Below are 18,086 nucleotides of genomic sequence, written 5' to 3' on the forward strand. Positions count from 1 at the left end.
GCAATAGGCTCACTGTATATATAACCTGCCTTCCAAGTTATGGCAGATAGAAGTTTCATCACCGATCAAGAGAAGTCTCTAGGCTTTTTTGGTCCATTCCCTGACTACTAAACAAACGCCACAAATTTGTTTTTACTGGCACCACATCAATTACTGTTCAATTTTTTGTAGTATTTAGGGTAACTCTTACTGCAAGTAGGTAAGTATTGTACCAAACATTCCTCTGAATTCAAGTGGCTTAACACAGTAAGAAATTATTTCTCACACACATAAAGGACAATGAGGATTTTTCCAGTCTTTGTGCAGCCTTGGACTTTGTCATCTAGACACTCAGATTGTTTTGCTCTGCTGTGCTCAGTTTCTCTGAGGCTTAAGATGGATTGTCTGCCTCTGGAAGGCAGTTAGAGGGAGAGAGGGCATGGAGACTACTTGTAGGAGTTTAGGGGGACAAGGCCTGGAAGTAACGTGTTTCAATTTCAAGTATTTAGCCATGACTCAGGCATAGCCACATGTAAGTGTAACGGATGCTGGAAAATATAGTCTGCTTACTTCATGGGATGTAGAGGCACATTTCATGAGCACAGAATATCTGCTACCGATTCTTACTTCCTATGTATTGTGCACTTAAACCTCATTATAATAAAAACTGCATAACAAATATGTGTTACCATCATTAATACATTTCCTGATCACTCAGGGTTAAAAATTTTATTCTTCGGAGAAATATTCTTATATTTTAAAAATAAGATATACAAGACATGAAGCAAGTTATGTCATTCCAAAAAATTCTTCTGGGGGAAACTGTGTAACTTTATCAATTGGTTAAGGACAGGGACAAGTAATGCGTTTATATCCAAAGAAAATGACTTTTGGAAAATAATTATTAACTCCAAGAGTACATAGACATCAAAACCAAATATCACTTTTTTTCTCTTCTCCAGAATTGTACCCTCTAATTACATTTAATACTTCCTAAGTAAACAACATGTAAACCAGAGTTTTCTTTAAAAATAAAAACAACCACATATCCACACTGTAATGATGGGGTATTTGCATGGCGATTACAAAGCCATTATATTGTCTTTCTTTTAATTTAGTCAACTCTATCTCCTAAATCTTGTTGAGGCAAAGTGGTTGAGCTAAGTAACTTTTAACTACCAAAGTGTTTATCTTATATAGCAGTTGTCATTGGTACTATTGTGATTACTCTGCTATTTATTTTTCTTAGTTTAGTAATTTGAAAAAAAGAGTATTTGAGATATCAGTTAAGCTATTACACAAATCTGGCTGTACTTTTAATATTATACAAAATATTGTACAAAACTGGCTGTATTTTTAATATTCTGGTTTAGTAATTATTCACATTTACTATGGAAAATTGAGCAATAAATTTTAGATAAAGAATATAAAAATTATCCTAAAACACAAACTTTTATGAAATTAAAACCAAATATTAAATTATAAAATCATCCTTTTTATTCTTATTTTGGAAAGTTTTGTATGTCTGTGTTTCACATTACTATTTAAAGTAAACTTTTATGAAATATCACATATATACAAAAATGAACAATTTATAATTTTGTAGCATGAAGAATTTCCATAAATTGAACTTATTTGTATAATCAAATCCTCATATCATAAATAGAACAGTACCAATAACACAGAAACCTCTTTCATGCCCTATCCTAATCATCATCCTCTCAAAGTTAACTTCTATCCTGATTTCTATTGCTGTGGATTAGGTTTGTCTTTTTAAGGACTGTAGGATGTTGGAACTACAAAAAATGTAATATAGTGGATCCTAGGTTGGGCTATCTGTTCCCCCTTTCAAACGAAAGCAATTATTCCCACGGTTGCCATGAATTTTGGCTTCTGACAGCTCATGGATGTGTCCCTCTCAGAGAATTGTCCTTGGAGGGAAATCACCCAAGGTTACACCTTCTCCATGGAGGCAACCTACACATAATACTAAGTGAAGTACAATGGCCAAGCCCCGTTATTTCAATTTGGGAACAATCTAAAGGACCGTCTCTCTACAGTTGAGACTGAATTCCATCTCTCAACCATAGAGATGAAATGCGATGGAATCATCAGACACTTCCACTGTAACACATTGCAATTGAACATCTTCCTGTACTCCATTTAGCTTTTCTCACCATAAACGTTGTTTCTGAGATCCTCTTCCTAGAAACTTCTGTCATGCATATTCATGCCTCAGAGACTGTTCCAGAGAATACATCTAAAACAGTTGGTAATGGGAGTGTTTCTAGGAAGAAATCTGTAAAATAGGTTTTTGAAGATGGAATAACTGCTATCAGGCTGAAAATGAGAACCATTATTAAAAGTAAGTTGAATACCAATAGCTCTTGGTATGCACTAATAGTGTAAAAAATCTTCTGCACAGCAAAGGAAACGATCAACAAAGTGAAGTGACAACCACCCCCTGAATCCCCCCTAAATATTTGCAAACTATCCGTCTGACAAGGGATTAATAACTAGTATATATAAGGAGCTCACACAAAAACAATAGGAAAAAATCTAGTAATCAGATTTTTAATAAATGAACAAAAAGATCTGAATAGACTTTTTTTAAAGAAGGCATACACATGGTAAATAGGTACATGAAAAGCTGCTCAATATCACTTATCATCAAAGAAATGCAAATCAAAGCTATGAGATATCATCTCACACTGGTTAATATGGCTTATACCCAAAAGATAGGCAATAACAAATGCTGACAACGATGTGGTGAAAACTGAACCCTTGTACACTGTTGGTGGGAATATCACCTAGTACAACCACTATGGGGAAGAGTTGGGAGGTTCCACAAAAAAATAGAGCTACCATATGATTCAACAATCCCACTGCTAGATATATGCCCCAAAGAAAGGAAATCAGTATATTGAAGAAATGTCTGCACTCCTTTATTTATTGTAGCACTATTCACAATAGCCAAGATTTGGAAGCAACGTAAGCGTCCTTCACTAGAAGAAGGGACAGAAATGAAAGAAAACGTGGTACACATACATAATGGAGTACTATTTGGCCATAAAAATAATGAGATCTTGTCATTTACAACAATATGGATGGAACTAGAGGTTATTATGTTAAGTGAAATAAGTCAAATCCAGAAAGACAAATTTTGAATGTTTTCACTTATTTTGGGGAGCTACAAATTAAAATAATTGAACTCATGAACTCATAGAGATAGAGAGGAGAATGGTGGTTACGAGAAGCTAGGAAGGGTAGTGGGGCAGGGGAGGAAGGGATGGTTAATTGGTACAAAATATAGTTAGAGGGAATGAATAAGATCTAGTATGTGATAACACATGATGACTACAGTCAGCAATAATTTATTGTACATTTTAAAATAATTAAAAGCTTATGATTGTTTGTAACACAAAGAAAGGATAAATGCTTTATATGATGAATACCTCATTTAACCTGGTGTGATTATTATGCATTTTATGCCTGTATCAAAATATCTCATGTATCCTATAAATGTATACACCATGTACTCACAAAAATTTAAGATAAAAAGTACTTTCACAAGTTGTCAGCTAAGACGGGAAAGGATGCACTGCCTATGAAATGCTTGAGGTTCTATATATGGAGGAAGGACTAATTTAAAGTACTATCAAATTGAACTGCTATTGCCAGGTGCTCTCAAAAGATTGGAGGGAAAAAAAGTCTGAGTTTGATTAATCACACATAAAAGCTACATTTGAAAACCAGAGTGCCTCTTTGGCAGCTTAGAGACTCATTCCTTGCAGTTAGATGCAAAAAGAGCTGAGGTTCAGCATAAGGCTTAATTATAAACAGTAGAAGAATTCCAGATGTGATGAAATCTCCTATTTTAAAAAGAAGACCCCCTTTTGGGAAGGATAGGACACATAAAATTTGGCAAGGAAACATGGATTAATTTCCTTGAGAACTTTGAAATTCTAGGTCTCCATTAACTTTTAGGTCTTATTTTACGTACTGTCGTTTCGGCTTGCTCAGGTGTGGGGCACAAGGGGAAGAAGGAGGAGCGAGGCTTAAAAGTGGTGAAAAATCAAACGTCAAAAACCATAATCAAGCTATTCATTAAAGTTATTGAATTTATTGATTATTGATTGCTTGTAATTTGATGTCAGTGTTAAATAAGACGAGTGTCTGTGTCATCTGTGGGTGAATAGTTGATTTTGTACTCTAGGATATCTTTATGGTCTTTGTAAAACTTTATCAAAGTCTGTCTTGCCTGGTGGAACAGTATAACTCTCCAAGGTTTCTAACTGACCTCAAGGCATTTCCAAAGGTTACTTACTGAACTTCAATTTTTGTCACTTTAGAATAATGTTGCTGCTGAAAATGTCTCTGTTTTTAATTTTATTTATATTTGTTTTTGGTTTCTTGCCCATCTAGTTATTATATATTTAGAATTGGGAAAATACCTTATGGGAAAATTACCAAAATAAGGAACTCATGTTTATGTGTCTTGCTTCTCTTTGGGATATTGGTCCATAAGTACCAGATTCTTTTATAGCCCTAAACTCCAATTTTTGCCTGCCAAGTCCCATAAGCTTTCAAAAATCTCAGCTAGCTTGTCTTTTCTTTAGCAGCAACTTTCTACCTGATTTTCCAAAAACAGACAACTACTCTTAGGCAAAATTCATTTACTGTTTTTTGATTTCCTTTTCTCTGAGATCTTAGCGCTTTAAGTCTTTGCTCCTCCAGCAGTTAACCAAGGACTTTATTATATTTTGATATCTATCTATATATTAATGTATATTCAAATTTAATCTGATTGTTTCAGTGTGAGTGTTGAAGTTCTGTAACTTGTTTCATTTTATCTAGAAAAGAAAGTGGCATTTTGAATTTAAAATTTCACATTTTCTTATTAAGACATAGATACAGCCAGAAATATGAAGACAAATATTGTCTAAAAAATAAATGAGTAAAATCAAATGCAATTTATATAAGATGCTATAGTAAGTCTAGGCAATTGTAAATTTTGATAAATTGTTACTGTCATTTCTTTATTTTGAACAATGTATTAGATATTATAGTTCTACCAGTTTTGTAAAGAAACTTCTTTTTCATAATAAACTAAGGGATTTTAGATAACAGCATGATGAGTCTCTTGGTTGAGTTCAGCCCCAAACTTTTTCAATCCAAGTCTTTGTATTTTAGCATCATCTCCAATTAGATGTGTTTCATAATCAGGGTGTTTTTACACTATATTTTATCAACTTATGATTCAGGTAATGCATTTATCTAATTTAAAAAATGATTTGTCAACTTTAAAACTCACTGCTCGTTTACCATTTAGTAAAACACTATACCAGTAGAATTTTTCATTATCTAAATAAATTTAAAGTATGTTTTACATTTATAACTCCAACATACGGCATAATGTATTTTTCTACCTGTAAGACCCAAATTATCCACATTTTAAAAAACCCTGATTTAATGTAAAATGGTTTTGTATTTTTTTTTTCTTTCTTTTTTTCTTTTCTTTCTTTTTTCTTTTTTTTTTTTTTTTTTGACAAAGACAGGTTTATAGTTCTGGGTTAAACCTGTGGAGGCAGGACCTGGGAAGGGGCACGGGGACAGATGAAGTTGGTGACTGTATCTTCCTAGTCATTGGTGGGTTCTCAGCACCCTTGGCCCCCACTAAAGTTCTAGGTGAAGTCCAGTGCTGGGGGACGGGGTCCTCTTCCTGACAGTGCAGACTGTGGGATCACTTGTAAGATCCCATATGGAGGTAGGGGGTGGGGTGTTGGCCTGCACTGGGGCCAGCGTCCTCAGGAAGGCTGAGGACGGAGGACGGAGGAGGAGGAGGTGGCGGCAGCCTCCGCGTTCTTCTTGACCGGAGTCTTCAGCAGTGCCAGCTTCTTGGGCAGGATGCTGCTGGCTCTCATCGCCACGTCATGTTCGATCTTCTTCCGGATTCCGACTTCTAGGTTCTTCTTGAGCTTTTGCTGCTGCACGACGCGCGCCTTCCTGGGAGCCATAACACGACCGCCTTTTCTCGGCCCGGATTCTTTTCAGAGGCCGCCGCTACCGTCTTGCTCTTTGTGGCCTTGCGCGCCTGGAACTTGCGCTGCCGCTGCGCCATGATCCGGCACGCAGCGGCAGAGGCTGTATGTTCTTTAGAACATGCTTGATCTTGGTTAGTAAAATTAATCCCTACTTTATATTTAATTATCTGCAGAGGAAAACAAAATGATTTACTGTAATTTTCTCTTCTATTTAAAAACAAAGCCATAGTAGAACGGTAACTGTTGGGATGTAGGGATATTATGGATACCTTATGCTTCTTTCCTTTTAAGGTAAAAACCTGCCCCAAATTCTCGCATATGTTTTAGATCTCACAGTCTTTTTGACATATTTTATAAACCAAGGGCACCTATATATTTATTATTATCTTAAGATTTTAAATTTTTATAATAGGTAAATTTTGTAAGCTTATAGCACAAAATTATAATTTTGTAAACTTGTGTTAAAGTTTAGAGAGCCTGAGTAAGAGTAGTAAATAGATTCCAAGGATTTGGTAAACGGAGAGGATAATTTTGTGTGTGTGTGTATTTTCTCTTCAATTATTTTTATTTAGTTAGTTAATTTATTTTTATTTTTTTCTATTAAGATTGAAGCACATGTGATTTGTTCCTGTTGTTCTACCTAGAATATTAAGCTTTGCTTTTAGGCCTTGAAAATAAAGTGGGAATAGAGAAAATTTAACAGCTGCAGGGTACCATTAGAAATAAACAGAGGAATGTGAAATGTTGATTAAAGATCAAAGAATAGTAGCAGAATTAATTATCTGGAAGCTGTGAAATCACTTACAAACTGCATAAAGCCAAGGCAAGGGAATTGAAAACCTATTACTAATTAATTCTTATAATACATTAATAAAACAGACAAGGCACATCTTAATAATTTAGTGAAAATTTGACTGTAGTATCCAAATTCACCTCTGAAAGGTATATGATTCAGTTGATCAAGCTCTACAAAACTGGCTTCAGGACATGTACTTCCAAGTGGAACACAGGTTGCAAATACAACTGTAAGTGCTACTGAGTTACTAGGCTTGGATGTAGAAATTATAAGGGGGCTTAACGAATATAAATGTAATAGCATTGTTATAATGAAATGTGCCAATTCCAATAATTCTGTGGGGAAAGAAAATTAATTCAAACTTAACCACTGATTACAAAGCAAATGATACAGAATAAAATGAGAAGGACTTCAAAAATGTAGAGCCATTGTAACACCATTCATTTAGAGTATCTAAACAGCTCTTTTCGTCCTATTAGTTCAAATCTTAACAAGTATTAATAAATCATGCTTTATACTGTGTTAATTAATTTATGCAAGTACAAAATTTGGTTACACAGTTTCTTTTTTGATTTTCTGACTTTAAGAGGATTGTAAATGGTCATAACTTGTATTTATTATGTATTAACTTTTTATCTTAAAGATATTCTAGACCTTTTACAGAATAGTAAGCTTGACTTTTCTGGAATGACTTTTAGATTTTGTATTTCAATGGCCTCACTTGAGATCTTTAAGATTGGCTTTTTATTTTATAAGTATTTTTTACTTCTTATGTAAAAAGTGTCTTCAGAAATTCTAAGGACTCAAAAACAATGATAAAAAGTGTTATTGAAAAGTATGTATGTGTAATTAATGAATATTCTTAACGATAATGTTGATGGCCATACTCTCTATAATTTTAAAGTTGCACACAACTATAGCATGCATCAGTAGACCATGGTCTCCTTGATTCTGCCAGAAAAATCAACAGATCAGAGATTTTCACTTACAGAAAGCCTTGTTGATTTAATCTACTATAAGCCACATGGGGCCAAATCAATGTCGAGATGTCAAGTACTAAAACACTGGTTTCTTTGAGAGATATTGGGATTGTGGTACGGCAAGCTGATTCCTTTTCTTCCCTTCAGCTGTGAGAACTGTGAAGTGAATATCGTGGTGTTGTCAACAAGAATATATGTTAGCGAAACATGGAGGCAGTTATTTGGGAAAATAATAAAGAAATCATTTAAACATTCTGAAATGGAATGTCAGTGTCAAAATAATATATATACTAAGGGCATCAAAGTGGCTAATAACCAGGGAATAATTTTAAATAAACTTCATCAAAATAATTATGTGTAAGCTTTTATTTATCGAACGTAATTTTACTTATGCAATGTTAGTGAAATGTGATTGCCACATTTAAACTCACCATGCTTTTCTTGTGGGACATGGGGGAATGGGTAATAATACTTTCTTATATTTGCTTCTCTGGGGATGACACATCTAAACTCTTTTATTCAATAAGCATTTCTTGAACTACTCTATGCCAGATATTGTTCTAGGTTTTGAATTACAGTGATAAAAAATAATAAAATTTTCTGCTATTCTGGACAATGTAATCTAGTAGGGTGACAGATAATAGACTTATAGAAATAAATGCACAAGAAAATTTGGATTGTAAATGCTAGCAAAAAATAAAATAGAATTTGATAGAAATGTTAGACCATTACCAAGCAGGCATCTCTATAGCGCTGTTCACAACATAGCGGCTGGCCTCTCCCACAGTTAATGTGTATCGTAATAGTCTCAATAGTAACATGTCATCATTTCTACCGTATTGTAGTGGTCATACAGATCAATGCGGTTACAGTCTGGAAAGAGGCTACACAAAAGTATGAATGCCAGCAGGTAGGTATCACTAGGGGAGATGCTGGCTGCCATACGTAGTCAGGTTAAACAACTACTAGAGGTCAAGGATGATGGAAAGTGCCAAAATGATCAGAGTTTACTTTGTAATTTAATTTTATTTCTGAAATACAGTGATGTCAGAAGAAGACTAAATAAAGAGGGAGTATGTATGTGATCAATATTTTGAAAGAATCAATTTCTTTGAAAATAGTTTCAATGAAACTATGTCTTTGAAAATATGATATTTCTATCAAGATGGAAGGATATTTCTGACAAGATAGATAGAATGCTTATGTTGACTTGAAGGTAAAGAGAAAGAAAATATAAAGGAACTGTCTGTGAATACCTGAAACCACATGCAAAAATTAGTGGAGGACAAAAATTTTGAAATGTCTGTAAGAATAGAAAAAAAAACAAAACAAGAGAAGGAGATTCCTCTGCCAGTGTTATGGAGAAGAAAGACAATTCAAAGAACACAGAGGTAACACATTTAGACATGGATGAAAGAATGCCTATTAATTTCTGTGACAATGCAGGAAGACGCAAAGCATAGATAAAGAGACTAAGACATTTCAGTATAGGAAAACATATTCATGCAGGAATTTTTCACTATGGTTTTTAGGTAGAATAATAGCTCTCAGAGTAAGAACCGCATAACCCAGGGTTCCAGATTTATTTCCAACCCTTTTTCCTCACGACTATCAATTATCTCAACCTCATTTTCATCCTTAAACTCTGACCATTCTAAACATTGAATGAAACATGCCATTCATTATCAACTTTATTTCTTTAACATTGGTTGATATTGCTAGATAAGAGTATACATGCAACCATACCTTGAAGACAAAGTATCGTTACAAATCTATACATTTAACATAACTGGAGTCTAAGCATAAGATCCTTAGCTTATCTTTATCTAAGATAAAGGTTTATGTTATGGCAGGAAACGTATGCAAACATTTGCAGAAAACAGTTTTAAGTCTGTAGTAGCACTGCATTCCTCTTTTAAAGGCAATATTCATTCCTCATATTTTAGAGATTGAAAATAGTGGTAGAACAAACACACACATTCACACACACCACCATCCTCTTTACTTTCTAAACACATCTAAAACTTCCCTTTTCCATTCTATCAAAGAGACTGAAATACCTATCATTTTTCAAATCTCATGGGTCTTTTTTTTTTGCCTTTTATAAGTCTTTGTCATGAATTATGCACCCCTTCTTACCTTTGTTACTATCTCTCTGTCTCTTTTTCCTTTTGTGTTTTTCTCTCTGATCCTTTGTTCCCTCTCTTTCTCCTAATTTCTGTCTACCAGCATTCTTATAAAATTTTTAAAAAGCAAGAAAAATATTTAATCTCACATTTTATTTAAAAATTATTCTTTATTCCATATTTATATTATCTTGAAATGATGTTTTATGCTTAGTTTCTCGGCTTCTTCAATGTCATACATTTCCTAAAACATTAATGTCTGGCCATTAATCAAACTTTCTCACTCATTCTCTTGTTATTATCTGTACTCTTTTGTACCATCAAAATGTTTGATATAGGCTTACTTACACTTTCTGGCTTACCTAAAATTATTTTTGTTGGTGTATAGAAATTTCTCTCTTTGCAAATTTATCTATATGCAGCATTTGATAGTGTTGTCCATATTCCGTGTTTAATAATATGTTCTCCATTAGCTTCTGCAATTTATTTCTTCTGATAGCACCTGTCTCTCTTACAACATTCCTGACAATTCTTCCCTTTGTAAGTCATGCTCCCTTACCCACATGTCAAATGCTGGGCTTCCTAGCCATGTTTAACTTGATTAATTTATATGCTTAGTTAAAGCCTTACTTGACAAATTTTAACAGAATATTATTAGCTGATAATTTTAGGTTTTTTAGCTGGGAACTATCAATTACATTTATGAAAGTTCATACAAATATTTTCATATTGAATTCCCATTCAGAATTACTTCAACTCAAACTATTATAAGATTTATGGTTTACCCTTCCAAGATATTATACAATATATGTAAATTCTCCTGTCAACACATTCCATTATCACTTACTCTCATCTCTATTTTTCTTTCTCACCATAGCTCAAATTCATAGACATTTCTATAGTCATTTCTTCAAATCTACTACAGAACCTGTTCTTGAAAACAGATTTTCCACTCTATTCCACTGCCAGTGTTAAAATGATCATGAATTAGCTTTTACTTAGAGTGGAAATGGCACACCTCATGACCCTCTAGCAAAATTTTTGCTTCCTGTTTCCACAACATTGTGTTCTGCTGGCCTAAAGGTCTTAGTTCCAGAGGGAGGAATGTTATCACTAAAGAGACACAGCCAAGCCATATCATTCCAGTCTTTGGAGCTGCCCAAAGTCATGGGAAACCACCCCTTGCATAAGTGTGACCTGAATGTGAGACATGAAGTCAAAGGAGATCATTTAAAGGCTAATGACTGCATTATTGGATTTCAGACTTGTATGGGACCTGTAGCTTCTTCATTTTGGCCAATTTCTTCCATTTGAAATGTGTGCATTCATCCGATGCCTGTATCCCCATTGAATCTAGGATATAACTAACTTGCTTTTGATTTTACAGGCTCATAGGTGGAAGGAACTTGCCTTGTCTCAGATGAGACTTTGGACTTGGACTTTTAGTTAATGCAGGAATGAATTAAGACTACGGGAAACTATTGGGAAGGGATGATTTTGTTTTGAAATGTGAGGACATGAGATTTGGGAAGGGCAAGGGTCAGAATGATATGGTTTGGCTGTGTCCCCACCCAAATCTTATCTTGAATTACAGTTCCCATAGTCCCCATGTGTCATGGGGGGGACCTAGTGGGATGTGATTGGATCATGGGGGCAGTTTCCTATAGAGGACTACGTGCTTGCAAAGGAGATGTTCCTGATAAGTCCTGCTCTTGCAAACAAAGCAGGGTGTTCCTTCCCTGCAAACAGGGAGGACAAAGGAGTCAGCTGCAAACAGCAGACCCTGGGGACTGGTTAATGTGTAAACATCTTGAGAAACCAGAAAGTCAGGAAAAGGTCAGAAAAACAACACGTGTCTTGTGACTTGGCAACATTCCACAACCGACTGTATAAAATAAAGCAGAGCATACCATTCGGGGCAGCCGCCATGTTTGTCTCCTCCTGTGTTGTCTTATGTGTTCACCCAACAGTGTACAAAAAACGTCGACTCCAACAGTGCACTCCAAGCCGACAAGAAAATAAGAGAATGCAAAGGAGATCTGATCATCCAACAAGGAGCTGGCACCTCCACAAAAGCAACACATACACTAGCAGCACCCAGAGAAGAGCTGCCCTCATCCAGCACAGGAAAGGTAAAATGGCCTAACAAGCAAAAAATGGGAGCAAATGAAACACAAGCTATTCTGCATAAAGTACCAAGTCCCCAGGACTGCTGCAAAGGCAAAGCAAAAAGGAAGAACACACAGGCAGGATTCCAAGATAAGTCTCCACCCGCACGACAAACAGTAGCAAAAATGGGTGCTAACAGACGGCAGCAAAATCAAGACGCAGGGACAAGGCTCCAAACAAGAGAAATACTGCCACAGATACACAGAAAAGAGAGAACAAAGTGCGGAAGACAAGGCAAAAAAAAGACACAAAAAATTCCCAAGCACATGGCAACACAGAAAAACACCAGCACTCTTCCACACCAACAAAAACGCTCAGGGACACAAAAAAGACAATCAAAAATCAAAACTGCTAGACTCCCAAACTAAACCAACGGAGGCAGCACCCACTACAACTTGCAAAATAAACCCATCCACAAAAACTGCAAAAAAAGAACTGTCACCCCTGAACTCCAAAAGCATGTATAAAAAACCCAATGAAAACGAAGATATGCCCCCTAAATGGCCAACAGAGGATATCCCCATAAAAGGGAGGAAATCAAAACACAAGGGGCAAATTACATGACAACCTACAACCACAGAAAAGATACTTCAAAAAAAAGGGAGCCACACGCCAAAACCACCACAACAGGGAATAGTAACAAACCCATGCCAACTGCAGGTCATGGAATCGAGGAAGGAATACAAGCGGCAGAAAACAACAACAAAAGCCCAGAGAGTAAAGAACAATAGCCATATATGCACAAAAACACAAGCAAGTGGAAATATAGAAAAAAATACACCAAAATCTCAACAACACTAGGGCAGAAAAAAAAGAAACAACCAACCAAAGACTAAAAAAGAATAAAAAAAAAAAATAAATACAAAGGGCAAGAAAGAGCATGGAAAATTATATTCAATAACCCCCAAAAACACAATAACAACAAAGGACAGAGCAAGGATATTCCACCAGGGACTAGACTTAAACGAAACACAATGGAAAGGAGAAGGCAAGAAACAAACACCCCAAACACAAAACGACAAAATGCAACAAAACAGACGACAAAAACTGTAGGCTACAACATCCACAAGACATCAAAGAACCAATACACTACGGAGGCAGACGGGCAAAGGTCCAGAGATACACACACAAAAAAACAAACAAACAACCTACACACGAGTGCACCTATATTTGTGTACATATAGATGTACACATATATGTACTGTGTGTACATATGTGTGTACATATACATATATACTGTATGTACCATGTGTTTGTGTGTGTGTGTGTGTGTGTGTGTATACAGTTGTTCCTCAGTATCCATGAAGGATTGACTCCAGGACCCCTTGTGGATACCAAAACCTACAGATATTCAAGCCATTTCACAAAATTTCGTAGTTTTTGCATAACAGAGAATTATATATATATATATTTATATGTATATAATATAATATCTACAATTGGTAGAATTAAATAAATATATATGTATACACACACACACACACATTCTTTCTCTCTACCAATAGTCTTTCTTAAAAATGAATCTTTTTTTTCTGATTGCCTTCAGGTTAGTCCCTAATTCATTAAACATATTATCTTTAGGTAAATTACTGTTCTTGAGAGATTCTTTAGCTATATATTATTAATGGTAAGAAGAGCACATCACAAAATTTAGCCCTGGATAAGTTAGAGGTAATTAATACAACAAATAAAGTGGCAAAAATCATATATGCATAAATTTTATATAATAAAAAAAGAATGAGATTCCCTGTTATAAAAGAGAGAATATGTTTCTTAAAAAATAGTCAATGAACAATATTTGATAGCCAAGAAAAAAGAATACAGTCATATGAAATAATAAACATTGATTTCTTATTTATTTTTTCCCTTCTAATGAAATAATGAAGGTTAAAGAAAAACATAGAAAAAGTAAATTAAAAGCAGTAAGGATTATAAAGAATTCACCTGAAAAGAGAGTTATGAGAGGAATGTTATGTTTGAAAAATCCTCCAATTTGCAGTAGATTAAATTAAAATAAATAAATAAATAAATGTAACAAGAGATGGTAATAGTAATAGATAAAGATGTGGGGCAAAGATGTTACAATATATACATAATTGGTGCACCTGAAAATTATTTAAAAACATAAAAATGTAATACAATAATTAGATAAAAACTCAACCTCCAGATTAAATGGCTTATGTTTTCCAAGAGGAGTTGTTAGTTGATATCTTTATATCATTATTAAAGCAACTGAGTATAAATGTATCCTATGGAAATTTGGGGGATCTTTGCTTTTAGATATTGCTAAGATAAAGAAAGAGTTCTATTGGTACTTAGGCAACAATAAATCACAAAAAATAGGAAACAATCTGGTTTGTCTCACTATATGACAACATTTAGCAGATTTCTGAGGAGTAACATCTTATGGATCTTAAGAGAAAATGATCATGGGCTATACTGAAACATATAGACAGATAATGAATCAAACAGAATATATTTTTATGACTTTCTGTGTAACTGTCCAAAGAAAGATGTTTCAGCTAAGCAGCGAGTATTGTTTTCTACATGATAATGCAATAATGCAGACTGATGGAGTCTCTGCTTTTGTTGATGTGTGACCTCCAAGGTCAATATGAGCATTTTCAGGCTACCCTGCCAGAAGGAAAAATACCACAAATGGCTTCATGGTCCATGCCTGAAAGTCACACATGGTACTCCCATGACCATTTCTGGATAGTAATCAGTCACGTCTATACTTGCTTGCAACAGAGGCTGGGAAACATTCCAGGAAGAAGTGAACAATACAGTAGAAATTATCAGTTTCTTCCATAGCATTTATAATAAGTAAATGAGGAAATAAGAATTAAAATATTGAAATATCAAAATCTGATCTAAATGTGTTTATCAGTTTTCCTTAATATGACTAGAAGGGAAGAGACTTAGAGGACACATGATGGGTGTTGTTCTGGAAGATGTGATATAGCATATAAGAGGGAAAAGCTGAGTGAATAGTGAAGAGTTCAATGAAAAATTTACCTATTTTGCAGTTTTGGCTAAATCTGATCAAAAGATAAATACATCTTTCAAATATGTCTGGCCACTTTATATACACAAATTTGTGAAAGGCTTCAATCATTTTGCTATGGAAAAAAGGGAGTTGTTTGACACTTTGCATATTACAAACAAAATTCTGAGATAAAGACATTAAATTTATCCAAATCTATTCTGATATTAAAATGAAAAAAGTCCCTCTGTCTTTCTTCTTGATGATTTCCTTTTTGTTGATGGAGTTTTCAAATGCTATGTTCAAATATCAGATGTGATTCTTCACTAAATTGTGAACTATAGTTCATAGAGAAATAATAATTTCTCTCCAGCTCTTCTTATGGTACTATATTATAAATTCAGGCAGTCTACCTAATGCTTAAAATCAACATTTCCTTAATTCTTTCTTTGTCATTTATTTCACATACTCATGAAAGTCAAATTATTAAATAATATAATTTTGAGTTATATCTATTTAAATGTAAGAAACCTGTTTTGAAAAATGTTGGTTTAAGGTACAACACCATCTTGAGATTTAACAAGAGCATTAATGCATTTTACTTCTTATCATGTTTTATTACTACCTAGCATCTTATTTACAATAAAAAAAGTAGTTGTGGAGATATCTATTAAGGGATTTCATGAGAAATAACTTTATTCTCACTATGAGACTAAATGTAGGCAGCAGCACAGCATTGTTCAGGATAAATGACTGTTTGATAGGATGATTATACCAGGAGGGATAACCTTCTCTGTGGTGTACAAAAATTCTCAGTCTCAGAAATCCAGCCAAATAGAAGTAGGAAGATCCCTAAGAGACCTTTTCTGGCAATGAATGAGAGCTTTCTCCTTCAGGACATTCAGAGGTCAGTTCTTACAGTTTCAACAGTAACCAAAATCTATTTAAAATGTCCCTTGTTAGAGAAATGATGAGGATAAAGATTTTCCTCTAATTTAATTCTAACAGATCAGAAGTATTGTCAAGAACAAGCAAAAAGAATGCAGCGAATGTATGGGAAGATATAAAACTGATCACAATTTCTCCTACCATATACTTATAATTGAAGCCTTCACAGATGAAAATGAATATGGTAGCCTAGTACAGATCAGGGCCTCAAGCTCAAAATCCGAATTATATCCTGTGTGAGGAGAATTAGCTTCACCTTTTCCTTTTGAGAAGCAATCATACACATGACACAACTCTGAAGGACTATTTTTTCAAGTCATTTTATGTCTTCTTAATCGCAGTCATTGGAGTATTGATAGATAGAACTGGTAAGAAAGAAGAGAATACAGGTAGTAACAAATAGGTACAATAAACTATTACTAAACAGTGATAATAATTTTGAAAAAGGTTACTAGTCATGTATGTATATAATCCCATATCATTTTAAGTTTCTTAACTTGCTTATACACCTTGGGATCTGTGATAAGCAGGATATTTTTTTCTGAAACTTATTAGCAGACATGTTTATGTGTATTTTGATGATGGAAAAAGATCAAGAGATGTCTAGATAAGGAGTGCAGTAAATTTTGAGCCATTTTTCAAGCACTCGAGGTATATGAGTTCAGTTATTGCAGTAGGCAGTTCTGGGCTGCCCTGCAGTGAATGTGGATACTCTTTTGAGAAATGTGAAAAGCTTAATTTATTTGAGAATTCAATTTTTCTTAGTGCCACATAGGTTATATATGCATTATTTATGAAGAAAAATAGGGGGATTTATTAATTTTTTAAGTGAATGGTAATTGCAGGAATCCAAATGTAACTAAATAACTTGGGGTGAAGGGGATACAATCTCCATAATCATAAAAATACTTTTCCAATGAAATACAGTTATCTGCTGAATTTTATAGAAATGAAATTTCTAAATGATCATTCCTCAAATCCATGTTGCTTGTCATTGTTGTTTTTACAAATGAGGTAGCTGACATTGCCTTCATCCTGGTTCTATGCTGGGAACTGAATGGACATTTGCTAAATAACAGCAGATTATTGCATTTTTCGAAACAAATATCCTTATACATATATTCATATTCAATAGTTTATAAATTTTTACCCAGCTTACAGGTCACAGTTAGAAAAACCATTTTTAGTTGTACATTCTCTCTCTCGCTCACTCACTCGCTTGTTCTAGTTCTCTCTTGTTCTAGTGCTCTCTTTTTCTGGCTTTGCTCTCTATCCTCCAAATCCAAGCGATTCTATTTAAAATAATTGGGCCAGGTGAGTTTTCAAGCTGTTTATTTCCTCGTGATTTTCCCATACAACAAGCAAAACAGACGCATCTGCCTTTGCAAAGTGGGGTCAAATCAGAATGTTTCATTTGTTTATAAAAGACATATTTATTCAATGAAGAATGATCCAAGTTGGTCAGAAAGATCCAGAATCTCACAAAATGACGAATTCTTCAGAAAATTCTAAATAGTTTTATACTCAGCACACATCTGATGTCAGGACACTTGGAACTTTAGCCATGAAAACTCAGATTTCTCTGAATTCTGTGGATGATCATGATCCTTTAAAACAATAAACATAAGGAAATGTAAGTTTTTCCACTTATTCAATTAAGATATATGTTTTTGCTCCACAAAACCAAATTTATATTTTCAAAAGGTGTACTTTCTACTGAGAATTTAGACTGTCAGTAAATTTTATAAATTCTTTCAAGATATTATTTTCAAAGCTAGTTCTTCTAAATATATACAATCCTCCCAAACTTCCTATATTTACAATTTCTGTAAGGTGTTTTTATAAGTTTTCTGTTTTGCTGTTGGCAAGTTTGAAATTTGGAAACGCAAATACGATTCTCTTCTTTTTACATTTTTTTTTTTTGAGACTTGGTTTAAATAGTTTGTCTCTGTTTACACTAGAAAGCACTTGTCCTGCTTCCTAGTCAGTGCTATTCACTATGCCATTAAATTCATTTTATATTTTGGAATCTTATTTATGCAGGCTCAACCACACATA

The 18,086-nt window shown here is 34.3% G+C and overlaps 1 pseudogene across 1 annotated transcript; it reads right to left on the reverse strand.

Annotated features, from left to right (window-relative positions):
- Window positions 1-5,508: 5,508 nt before the first annotated feature.
- LOC105550460 lies at window positions 5,509-6,112 on the reverse strand (annotated as a pseudogene). Its single transcript, XR_001007726.1, has one exon. The product of XR_001007726.1 is annotated as a leydig cell tumor 10 kDa protein homolog pseudogene (transcript).
- Between the last annotated feature and the right edge of the window lie 11,974 nt (window positions 6,113-18,086).

This window comes from Mandrillus leucophaeus, unplaced genomic scaffold (genome assembly GCF_000951045.1).
Source record: "Mandrillus leucophaeus isolate KB7577 unplaced genomic scaffold, Mleu.le_1.0 Scaffold487, whole genome shotgun sequence".
Lineage (NCBI taxonomy): Eukaryota > Metazoa > Chordata > Mammalia > Primates > Cercopithecidae > Mandrillus > Mandrillus leucophaeus.